We start from the raw sequence: 12296 nt of genomic DNA, 5'->3' as shown, positions 1-12296 counted from the left end.
GAGCAGAGTGATGCAATCTGACTTAAAATTTTAAAGGCTATCTCCAGCTGTTTTGTTGAAAATCATCTACTGGGGCCTGAGACTGGAAGCAGAGAGACCAATTAGGAGATTGTTACTATAATCCAGGCAAGAGATAATAACCATGGCTCCTACCAGGATAACAGTAAAGCTGGAGAAAAGTGGGCATACAGCAGATGTGTTTTGAAGTTAGAGTTAACAGAATTTCTTGGCAGTTTTGATGAGGCTTAGGAAGGAAAAACAAGAGCCAAGAACAACTCTAAGGTTTTTGGCTTGAACAAGTGAAATAACAGAATTGCCCTCAACTGAGATTGTGAGTAAAGTAGGTTTGGGGAGAGATATTTTTAAGAAGGAATAACAGATGGTAACTAATCTTGTTGTAGTGATCATTTCATAATGTGTAAAAAATACTGAATCACTATATGGTATACTTGAAACTAATTTAATATTGAATGTTAATCACAACTCAATAACAAAATTAAAATTAAAAAAACCAAACACACTCAATTTGAATTGCATGTTAAACAAGTAAACTGTAGGATGTACAACTTGTATGTATAAGTATGAAGTCCAGGGTAGAGTTCAAGGCTAGAATATATATTCCATTGTAGTCAGCAGTTAGATAGTATTTAAAACCATAGGAGTTAAGTTCCCCAGGGGCAGATGAGAGGGAAAGAGTTGAGTATAATGTAAAGAAGGGACCAAGGACTGAACTCTGGAGCACTCTGAAGCTAACAAGCAGCAAGAAGAGAAAAGAAACAGAAAAGGGCTATATATATATATAGCATGAACCCCCATCATAGGTACATGGCCTTTCTAAACCTGTTCAGTGTATCAGCATGCTCTGTAGGTCTGTGCCATCCATTACAATATGGGATGCTTAAACTCCCAACATCTGGTTACACTGCAAAATAATAAATCTTAAGTCTCTTTGCTTACAGTGTCTGCTATGCCCACAGGGGACAGGAAAGAGGTCAACAGCAGAGGTGGATGTCACATAAAGCTGCCAACTGGTCACCCTCTCAGGATGAGCACCTTACGTAAGCCATGCTGTGCCAGCATCTGGTCTCAGCTTTTGGGGCACAGAAATGAATACAATTAATATACCTTGTAGCTTAGATGGTAAAGAGTCTGCCCTCAATGCAGGAGACCTGGGTTCAATCCCTGGGTCAGGAAGATCCCCTGGAGATGGAAATGGCAACCCACTCCAGTATTCTTGCCTGGAGAATCCTGTGGACAGAGGAGCCTGGTGGGCTGCAGCCCATGGAGTCGCATAGAGCTGGACACAATTGAGCGACTAGCACACACACATACAATATACCCAAAGACTAGTCACTACAATGGATTCATACTAAATAACATGAAACTGTTATATGAAAAAGAAATCATAACAGAAAAAAAGAAAAACCTGGAGGAGCTCCCACAGCTGCTAAGACTTTCCCCCCACCACTATCAGAAGAGAGGCCATTTGATACAAATCAAGTTGACTGGCCTTATAAAGCTTTCTCATTACAGGCAAAGTCAGTTCCTCCAATATGATGTGTCTCCTAAAGGGACCGGCACCACATGTGATTTTAGGAAAACATGAGGATGAAGAAGAGAAGAGGGAGATATTACTTGCAAAGCCTTCTACAAGAAAGGCCATAACGCATTAAACAATGCTATCTGACCTCAGGCCTACTCTGTGTACTATGCCAAGGGATGCAGTGAAGAATGGCACTTTGAAGTGACACAATCTGCAGGAGAAACACTGCCCATAGCACTCGATTGCTGTTAGGAAATCACATTCCTAAACAAAATGAAAGGAAAATGCTGGGGCCTTTTCATTTCCTGGGCATTATTAGTGTGTTTCTGACAATTACTGACAGCTAGTCAGAACATTGTTTGTGTTCTTTGCTCTCTGGGCATTTCCTAATTATGAATAATAATCTCATTAATCATGCACTTGAAACAAGCAAATTATCCTGCAGAACATCATAATCAGTTGCATCAAAGAGTTTCCAGGAAGCCCCCATGTGGCTCGGTTTCAGCTTCCCCATTTGCAGCTCTCCCCAGGTCGTCTCAGGAAGTCAGGACTCAAGGGCTGTCTCATAGCACAGAAAGGCATTCATCATGGACAACTTTAAAACCAAGCCACATCCTCTGAAAACAACTTATTTAGATTTAATGGCAGCCTCATGACTCGCCAGACTTGCAAAGGACAGGTTCTTCCTTGGTGGCTACTAAAGGATTCCTGACATTCATGTTTCATCCCAGCTTTGTCATTAGATGTTCTCATCATGGAAGCAAGCTATCTCTAATCAAAAAACTATCCTCAGTCCACTGAAAAAATGAGCTGTTTAAATTTACACAAAGGAGCCTTTCAACCTTCATAATTTCGTGAACAGTTATTTTCTATCATCTCCCTCCTTTTCTTCCTTCTTTCTTCTCTTCCTTCTTTTTAAAATTTGTCTTGACATATGAGGGCTTGGCTTCCTCAATCTGTAACACGTCTTGCTCCCAACCTCGCTCTCCAGAATGATGGGAAGAAGGTTACTTTACTGAAGATGTCACTGGAGTGACAGATCCTGGAAAATAGCCCTTCAGTCTTTTTTATATATAGCATTTCTTCTCCTTAGCATGGTTTTATTTGAATTCTCTATTACCATTTGGGGATTTTTATACCTTCTTTCATAAAGAAGAAAATAGACAAAATATATTGATTTTAAAACCAGATTCAGAACCACCAGCAGTAGCAAGTCACACAAAGACTGTTTATATAGACATGAAGTTAAGGGAAGAAGGTAAAACATTCTAGAATCAGTCATTCTACCAGATACATTTGCTGTCATCCTCCTGGGCAGCAGGTACCCTGTCAGACCCTGTATTTTCTTTTGTAGGGGGGTGGTAAGATACAAATATGAATTAAAAATACTCCTTTTTGTCAAACAACCATCACTTCATTTGATCAAAACAAAGCTGAAATGTGACACAGAGTCTGGTCAAGTCACACGGTGCCTCCAGTTTCATGTTTACTAAACTGACTCTTCTTAACAGTTGAGCATGCTGGGTGTCCAAATGGTACTTGGCTGTATAGATGTGATGGGTGAATATCTAATTAGGCATCACAAAGTACTTACTACACTTGTGAAATTAACAGAAAAGCTGGGGATGCAGAAATGTAGTCTGTGTCCAGGTGTGAGAGTCAGGTATACACACTGCTTAGATTTCAAGAGAGAAGTGCTCTTCAACTGCAAGGGGGTTATTTGCCTGACAGCCTCTAGCTGCCACACCTTCAGGATCCACCTCAGCTTTCCAGAAAATGCCATGCTCATTCTGTGGAGCCTGCAGTCAACGGCTGGGCAGTAGTATTACTAGAGACTGGCCATTTCTTGCCCAATGCAGGGGACTAACAAGTAATCCTTGCTCCCAGCACCCTACTGGGTTGCCTGAGACTTTATCAGATCCCTGTTATAGACTAAGGCTCTCTCTGTCCACACCTGCCCCCTCCTTATCTTTCTCAGGCGTTAATCCAGAGTAATCATCTGTGCTCACAACTGTGTCTTCATGCCTGCTTCCCAGAGGACCCCAATGATCTATTGTATCTGTCTATACCTGGAACTAATTTAAAGAAACAGAGAAATGATTTGAAATCAGAGCTAGAATTATAAAATGCCTACAAAATTCTCTACCTCTAACACATTTTCTTTCATTAGGAAAAGAAGTTTTCTTTCTTTGGGCAGGTCACAGTGCAAATATATTTTGGAGGAGTCTCAAATGGTTGCCCTGTATCAAGGGAGGTATGGTAGGCACTGCTCCAACTGCAAGCAGGCAAGGAGTGCATTGTCCTCGGAGAAGCTGACAAAAATAATAAAGTCAACTAAAAGTTTGTATGCTTTTTATCATCAGCATGGGCTCAGTAATTTTAAATAATGTCAGTAATAAACCAGCTTTCCCTGTAAAAATGGGCTGCACCTCTATGCCTCACTGCCCACCTTGATATACCACTATGCTCAGTGCTAAGTCACTTCAGTCATGTTGGACTCTTTGCGACCTTATGAACTCCTCTGTCCATGGGATTCTCCAGGCAAGACTACTGGAGTGGGTTGCCATTTCCTTCTCCAATATGCCATTATGCACTGTTTAAACTGTAAATGTGAAATGTTTTTTTAAGTATTCTCAGCCATGAAATCTCAATTCTCCTTTGGAATGCAATATTGGACAAATCCTTTATTTTTGGATCTTAAAAATCTTACCTAATCCTGTTTCAAACTCTAATATCACATCTGTTATTCTAAAGATACTATAGTTAATGCTGGGTTTGTATCTAAAAAGAACTGGAGTGGTAGAGGCTGTGATCTGTTCCCCTTCTCGTACTGCTTCCCCTCAATGTGACACCGTGTGTGTGTGTGTGTGTGTGTGTGTGTGTGTGTGTGTTGGTGGGGTATTCTACTTCCATCTTAAGCGTGTGTGTGTGTGTGTGTGTGTTGGTGGGGTATGCTCTCTACTTCCATCTTAAGCATATAGCTCTTCCAGGTTTGGAAACAGGGAAGAGAATCAGAAATGTAGTGGTATTGGTATATAACTGTTGCCTTTTGGAGCCATATTTCTCAGTTTGATTTTGTCTAATTCTTTCTGCAGTTACCGATATGTACGGGGTGTGGGTGATACCCAGGTAAAGGTCAGCTTTACCCAGGAAGACTCCAGCACCCCTAGAGAGCAGTAGTCCACTATCTCCCACCGGCCTCCTGTCAATATGCCATTCTCCCAATTCCTTCTCTGGGTTGAATACCCCAACGCTTGGCCAGTCAGTGGCTTGGGAAACCCTGGAGCTCCTCTCAGAACCACAGGAACTGTGCTGTCTCCTTCTCTAAGGACTATGGAGAACCGGGATTGGGTGAAGATTCCTCCAAATTGTTTCAAAGCCCTCCTACACCATGATCTCTTAAAGTCATGTTGGCCTCAACCACTGCAGCGGGACTCCCATCTTCAGAAAACTGTAGATCAGAAAGTGGCATCAATTTCTCTCTTCCATATGCCACACCAACCTTCAAAGAACACTTACCAAACTATTCCCAAAACTTTTTCCTGACTCTCCATAGGCTATGCTACCCAGATGAGAACATAGGAAAAGAGATCTCAGTCTCTCCTTTTCACAGACTCAGTCAAAATGTACAACTGATCACTGTCAACATTTGGATTTATGAGGAGAAGCTTGTAAAAGGGAGGAAAGAGCCTTTCTACAGGCACCTGTATGCTCCAAAAACTGTCCAGCATGATTCTCTTTCCTCCTGATTCTAGGTATCTGTCAATTCTGGGATGAGAGGGTACACAATGATAGTAGAACTAATTCTGTTTCCTCTAAATTCCTTCAAGATGATGATGTTCATAGAATGCCCTCTTCAAATGAAGTGGATTTATAGGGTCTTTTGTTACAAGCTGTTTTTCCTAATAGCCAAGCCTGGACTAACATGAAAAATCCCATTCAACATCTTATTATTCCAGTTTTTTACCTATGAGGGTTTAGACAAAAATAATCCATAAAATTTTATTTCAATTCTAATAGTATATGGGTTAGGTACCTCTTACCATGATTAGATCACTCCATCCCCACTAAAGCTAATTTATTTATCCATCATATTTACTCAATCTTACCAATGTCTTTGTAACACATCACTAAATAATCTGTTTACAATTTGTTTTTCTATTATACCATAAAGCCCTAAATGGACACAGAACTTTATTTCATTCTTGTTGCATCCTTATCACATATGCGTGCATGCGTGCTAAGTCGCTTCAGTGGTATCCAACTCTGAGACCTATGGACCGTAGCCCACCAGGCTCCTCTGTCCATGAGATTCTCCAGGTAAGAATACTGAAGTGGGTTGCCTTGCCCTCTTTCAGGGGATCTTCCTTGATCCAGGGATCAAACCCAGGTCTCTTATGTCCAAACCCAGGTCTCTTACATCTCCTGCATCGGCAGGCAGGTTGTTTACCTCTAGTGGCACCTGGGAAGCCCTTATCACATATGGGTTCTCCATAAGTACTGTTTGAAGGAATGTGTGGTTCAAGTAATTTTTAAATGCAAATTACAGATAAATGAGTTTTCCAGTGGCTTATTGTTAGAAAAATATCAGCAAATAAGTCAATGTTTATCATCACCTTTCTATAAATGTAGCACCATGCTCTAGTTCTGAGAGATTCAGAGGAAAGATAAAACATGGTTCTTGACCTCATGAAGGACAACATCTAACTAGGAAAGCAAAATAAAACCAAAGAAGACAGAGGTAAGTCTTACTACACAAGCTAGGGGAGATTTCCTAGAAAACAGATTGAGCCAGAGATCAAAAAGCTAATACATGTCAGCTACATATTCAGTGACTAACATGATGGGATTGTATAATAATTGGTCTTCTACTGGGGGTTGGTGGTGAAACAAATAATCTTTTATAATTGAGGACCCTCACATCAAAAATAAATAAATACAATATACTCATTAGTAATTAGTGTAGCCTGGTGAAGTAGTAAACTGCTGCAGTTGGGATCATAGTCTCCAGAGGCAGCACACACCTTATTAGATCTGTTAACTTGGGAAAGAGTAATCCTCTCTTTGCCTCAGCTTTATCTTATGGTAAATGGGAATAACAGAATTTTCCTTATAGGGTCACTGTGAGAATCAAACAAGTAAATATGAGAATACAGCTTGGCACTCAATTACCACAATATCAATATTTTCTGTTCATTTTCTTAGTGAATGTATCACATTTTGAGGTTGTGAGAACACTAATGCAGGATTTCTGATATTTTTAAGGAACTAAAAATAAGAGTCCTTGCCATTAGTTACATACACACACACATTCACATACATACACAGAGCTGTTAAAGACATTGAAAAATTTCATAGACAATCTTGAGGTGTATTATTCTGGAGATCAAAATATGACTGAATCTGAGTGGTCAGCAAATCCTACTGGAATTTTTCATAATCAAGCTTCCTTGGCAAGATTTTTCAAGATAAATTGGTTTAATAAATCATGCTTTTTTATTGTCTGGCATTAAAATAAGGCTATAGATTATGTTCCTTTCAAGCAAAAATCAAATACAGATGCAATACAATATTTTAAGCTCTAGTTGTAGAGAAAATAACTGTACAAAATGATGCAGTGTAACTTTTGCCAGTCTTATCCATCAGGTGGGGAAAGAAATATGCAATCAGGCATCCTACTATCAGCCAGTAGAGTCCCCAGAAAGGAAATGATGCTTCAGCATCCTCAAGGCCCCTCAACTGCATGAGCTTCTGGTAGTGCTGAGAGTTTCTGGGAGTTGTAGAGTATTGTAGATGGGGAGAAGAAACCGGATTGCAATCAGGAAACTTGTTTAAAAAATGATTGTTGACAGATTTCCTAAAGTTGCCCAGAGAAAAGAATCTGAATTTCTAAGACTACAAACATTTGTTATCAATTATTTTCTCATTTTAAATAAATATTCAATTTCCTGCTTAACTTTGTAGTCATAATTTTGTATTTTTTTCCTTTAAGGAGCACCTCCAAGTTGTATAAACTTCAGATCCCACAATATACAGAGTTGCCATTACAACTGACCTCTATGGTTTCGCTCCAACTTCTACTATTTATTTTCAGACTGTTTGTCCATCCCATTCATCTTATTTAATTTCTATTGGTCTCCCAACTTGTAATTAGTGGAAGGAAGGTAAATGTTACCAAATTATTTTCTTTTTTAAGAACCAGTGAGAGTTAATGAAAACTAGGACTGTACATTTGATCTCCAATGAAAATAGCTATTGGTCAATGTTACAAATTGCACTATAGCCTTTTTTTTGCCACTTCTATTCAAAATAATATTTGAGGTTCTAGCCAGAGCTATGAGGGAAGAAAAAGAAACAAAAGCCACTCAAGTTGGGTAGTAAGAAGTAAAATTATCACTGTTAATAGATGACATGATCTTATATGTTGCAAACTGTAATGATTACACACACACACAACCTGTGAGAACTATTAAATTAATTCAACAAAGTTTTAAGACACAAAATCAACACAAAATAATTGGTTTTGTTTCTCTACACAAAATAAACAACCAAAAAGAAAATTCAGGGTAAAATTCCATTTATAATACCATCAAAATGAAGAAAATGCCTAGGAATAAACTTAAGGAAGTAAAAGAATTATATATTGAAAACTAAAAATCACCAATGAGATAAATTAAATAAGACAATACATGGAAATACAGTCTGTATTCATGAATTAGGAGACTTTATGTTGTTAAGATATTAATACTACCAAAGCAGTCTACAGATTCAATATAATCCCTATCAAAATAATTATGATGTATTTTGAAGAAACAGAAAACTCCACTCTAAAATTTGTATGAAATCTCAAAAGACACAGAAAAGCCAAAGCAATTTTTAAAAACAACAAAGAAGGAGGACTCAGGTTCACTGTTTCAAAGATTATAAGAGCTATAGTACTCAAAACAGTGTGTTACTGCCATAAAGACAAACATATAGACTAATGGGGGAGACTATAATGGCTACTCCGTTTCTTCTAAGGGATTCCTGCCCACAGTAGTAGATATAATGGTCATCTGAGTTAAATTCACCCATTCCAGTTCATTTTAGTTCGCTGATTCCTAAAATGTCGATGTTCACTCTTGCCATCTCCTATTTGACCACTTCTAATTTGCCTTGATTCATGGACCTAACATTTCAGGTTCCTATGCAATATTGCTCTTTACAGTACTGGACTTTACTTCCATCACCAGTCACACCCACAACTGGGTGTTGTTTTTGCTTTTGCTCCATCTCTTCAATCTTTCTGGAGTTATTTCTCCACTCTTCCCCAGTAGCATATTGGGTACCTACCAACCTGGGGAGTTCATCTTTCAGTGTCCTATCTTTTTGCCTTTTCATACTGAGCCATGAAATTAGAAGATGCTTGTTCCTTGGAAGAAAAGCTATGACCAGCCTAGACAGCATATTAAAAAGCAGAGACATTACTTTGCCAACAAAGGTCTGTCTAGTCAAAGCTATGGTTTTTCCAGTAGTCATGTATGGACTATAAAGAAAGCTGAGCGCCAAAGAATTGATGCTTTTGAACTGTGGTGTTGGAGAAGACTATTGAGAGTCCCTTGGACTGCAAGGAGATCCAACCAGTCAATCCTAAAGGAAATCAGTCCTGAACATTCATTGGAAAGACTGATGTTGAAACTGAAGCTCCAGTACTTTGGCCACCTGATATAAAGAGCTGACTCATTGGAAAAGACCCTGATGCTGGGAAAGATTGAAGGCAGGAGGAGAAGGGGATGACAGAGGATGAGATGGTTGGATGGCATCACCGACCCTATGGACATGAGTTTGAGTAAGCTCTGGGAGTTGGTGATGGACAGGGAAGCCTGGCGTGCTGCAGTGCACGGGGTTGCAAAGAGTCGGACACAACTGATTGACTGAACTGAACTGAACTGAATCGGCAGAATAGAGAACCTAGAAATAAACCCTTATATATACAGTCAAATGATTTTCTTCAAGGGTTCAAGATCATTCAATAGGAAAAGGAGAGTATTCAATCAACAGTGTAGGGAAAACTGGACATTTACATGGAAACAAATCAAAACGGATAAAAGACTTAAACAAGAGCTAAAAATATGGTACTTTTATATGAAAAACAGGGAAAAATCATCAGGACAATGGATTTGGTGATGGTTTATTTGACATGACATCAAAAGCACAAGTCACAAAAGAAAAAAAAATTGATAAATTGGACTTTGTTAAATTTTTTTAAATGTATGCCTTAAAGGAGACTATTGAGTGAAGAGGCAGTCCACAAAATGGGAGAAAATATTTACAATCCATATATCTGATAATGGATTATCATCCAAAATATATAACTCTTATAGCTCAACAATGACAAAAAAAAAAAAAAATTAAAAACAGACAAAGAATTTGAAAAGCCACTTCTCCAAAAAGATATACAGATATTCATGGCCAATAAGTACATGAAAAGATGTCCAACATCACTAATCATTAGGAAAATGCAAATCAACTTCACAATGGGATGCCAGTTATCATCCATTAAGATTACATATGGAAAAGAGAAAGATAGCATAAGAAAAAAAAGAGAGAGAGAGAGAGAAAGAAACAAGTATTGATAAGGATGTAGAAAAATTGGAATCTTTTTGCGTTGCTGGTGGGAGTGCAAAATTGTGTAGAAACTGTGGTAGCGTGACAGTTCTCAAAAATTCAACACAATATTACCATATGATTTAGTAGCTCCACTTCTGGATACAGATACACAAAAAAATTGAATTCATGGACTTAAAAAGATAACTGTATACCTGTGTTCACATAAGCATTACTTAAGATAGCCAAAAGGTGGAAACTGCCTAAATGTGTTTTGGCTGATCAATAAACAAAATATGGTATATACATACAATGGAATATTATTCAACCTCCAAAAGAAATGCAATTCTGACACATACTACAGCACAGATGAATGAATGAACCTTGGAGGCGTTATGCCAAGTGGATAAGCTAGTCACAAAATGGTGAATATTGTATGATTCCACTTATATGAGGTACCTGGAGCAGTGAATTTTATAGAGACAGAAACAGAATTCTGGCTGCCAAATCTGTGATGAGTGAATGCGAAGTCCGTGTTTAAAGATACAGAGTTGCAGTTTGCAAAGATGAAAAAGTTCTAGAGAGAGTGGTAATCCTTGTACAGCAATGTGAATGTTCCTTAATGCCTTTGAACTGTATGCTTAAAAAAGTGAAAATGGTAAATTTGGTTAGGTATGTTTTATAATAAAAAACTTATAAAAACTGAATTATATTCAAATCAATGCTTATTTTTTTTAAAAAATCACAAGTGATCTAGGTCTCAAAGGTCATACCATGTATGCATCAATTAGAGCCTTTCCTGATGATTCCCAGATTATCCTACAAACTAATTTTAATCACACAATTCTCAACAAGATTTGTTCTTGAAGAGTTAGGTTTCACTTTGCAGTTTGTAGCTGTGATTATACAGACCCACTGATGGTCACAAAGCTAACTTCTGTGCACACCCAGATGACAGATGATGGTAAGGAAGTATGCTGATGCCAGGGGCAAAGGAAAATACACGATCTTATGCACTGGATGGTCAGACACTGTGGAATAAATGCACTTTGTTACTTGCTTCCTAGAATTTTCAAAATCCGTCTTAGAACCATGACTGTCCCTATATCAAGTTAAGAAAATCAGTTTTTAGGTAGAGAAAGATAAACTTTTCTAATCTGGACTCAGAGGACTGGTATGAGAAACAGCCATTCAAAGGCCTCTAGTGTGAACAGTGCGGTGCAATTAGGGTTTGGCTGACTTGCACTTTTAGGGCGAAGTCACTACCCAGCAATGCTGTGTAGGCAAAAATTGGGTCATCAAATTTCCTTCTTTTCCTGACAGTGTTCCAGAAGAATATTTATTTTCAGACCATAACCTTGATTCTTCAGTTTCTAAAAGATTCAGCTGAAACTGTTTAACGGAGAAACTAGTAAACACAGTCAGCCATATTCCAGTAGCCTAGCTCAGAGACAATAAATGTCCACATATGTACTCACATACACATAGGAACACATCCATTCTATTTATTTTCAGCAAGCATTGGAATTATTCTTTCACTCTCAGAACATTGACCCAGGAGTACTATAGATACCTTTACGTAAATTATTTTCGAAACGTACACCCTAAAAATACAAGTAGCTAAAACTGTCTCAACCAAATGGATAGATGATTTTAACTGCTAAATTCAGAGCTGTGCTGGCATAATCATAGTCAATTTCACTCTTTCCTTGGTGGGGGCTAAAACTCAGAAATAGAGTATTCCTCTCTACTCTGTTTGATAAAATAGCTGTTGACTCAAATTGACTGATTTCTCCATTTAGCCTATAATGTCTCAAATTCTGTGTACTAATGAAAAGAATATGGATTCAGTAGCTGTTGATATATGTAAGGCTGTTTGTTTTTATCATCCTAAAAGATGATGCTGTTAAAGTGCTGCACTCAATATGCCAGCAAATTGGGAAAACTCAGCAGTGGTCCAGGACTGGAAAAGGTCAGTTTTCATTCCAATTCCAAAAAGAAAATGCCAAAGAATGCTCAAACTACCACACAACTGCACTCATCTCACACACTAGCAAAGTAATGCTCAAAATTCTCCAAGCAAGGCTTCAACAGTACATGAACCGTGAACTTCCAGATGTTCAAGCTGGTTTTAGAAAAGACAGAGGAACCAGAGACCAAATTGCCC

This window comes from Bubalus bubalis, chromosome X (assembly GCF_019923935.1).
Source record: "Bubalus bubalis isolate 160015118507 breed Murrah chromosome X, NDDB_SH_1, whole genome shotgun sequence".
NCBI lineage: Eukaryota > Metazoa > Chordata > Mammalia > Artiodactyla > Bovidae > Bubalus > Bubalus bubalis.
The sequence above is the reverse complement of the archived record's forward strand: the minus strand, read 5'-3'. Positions refer to the sequence as shown.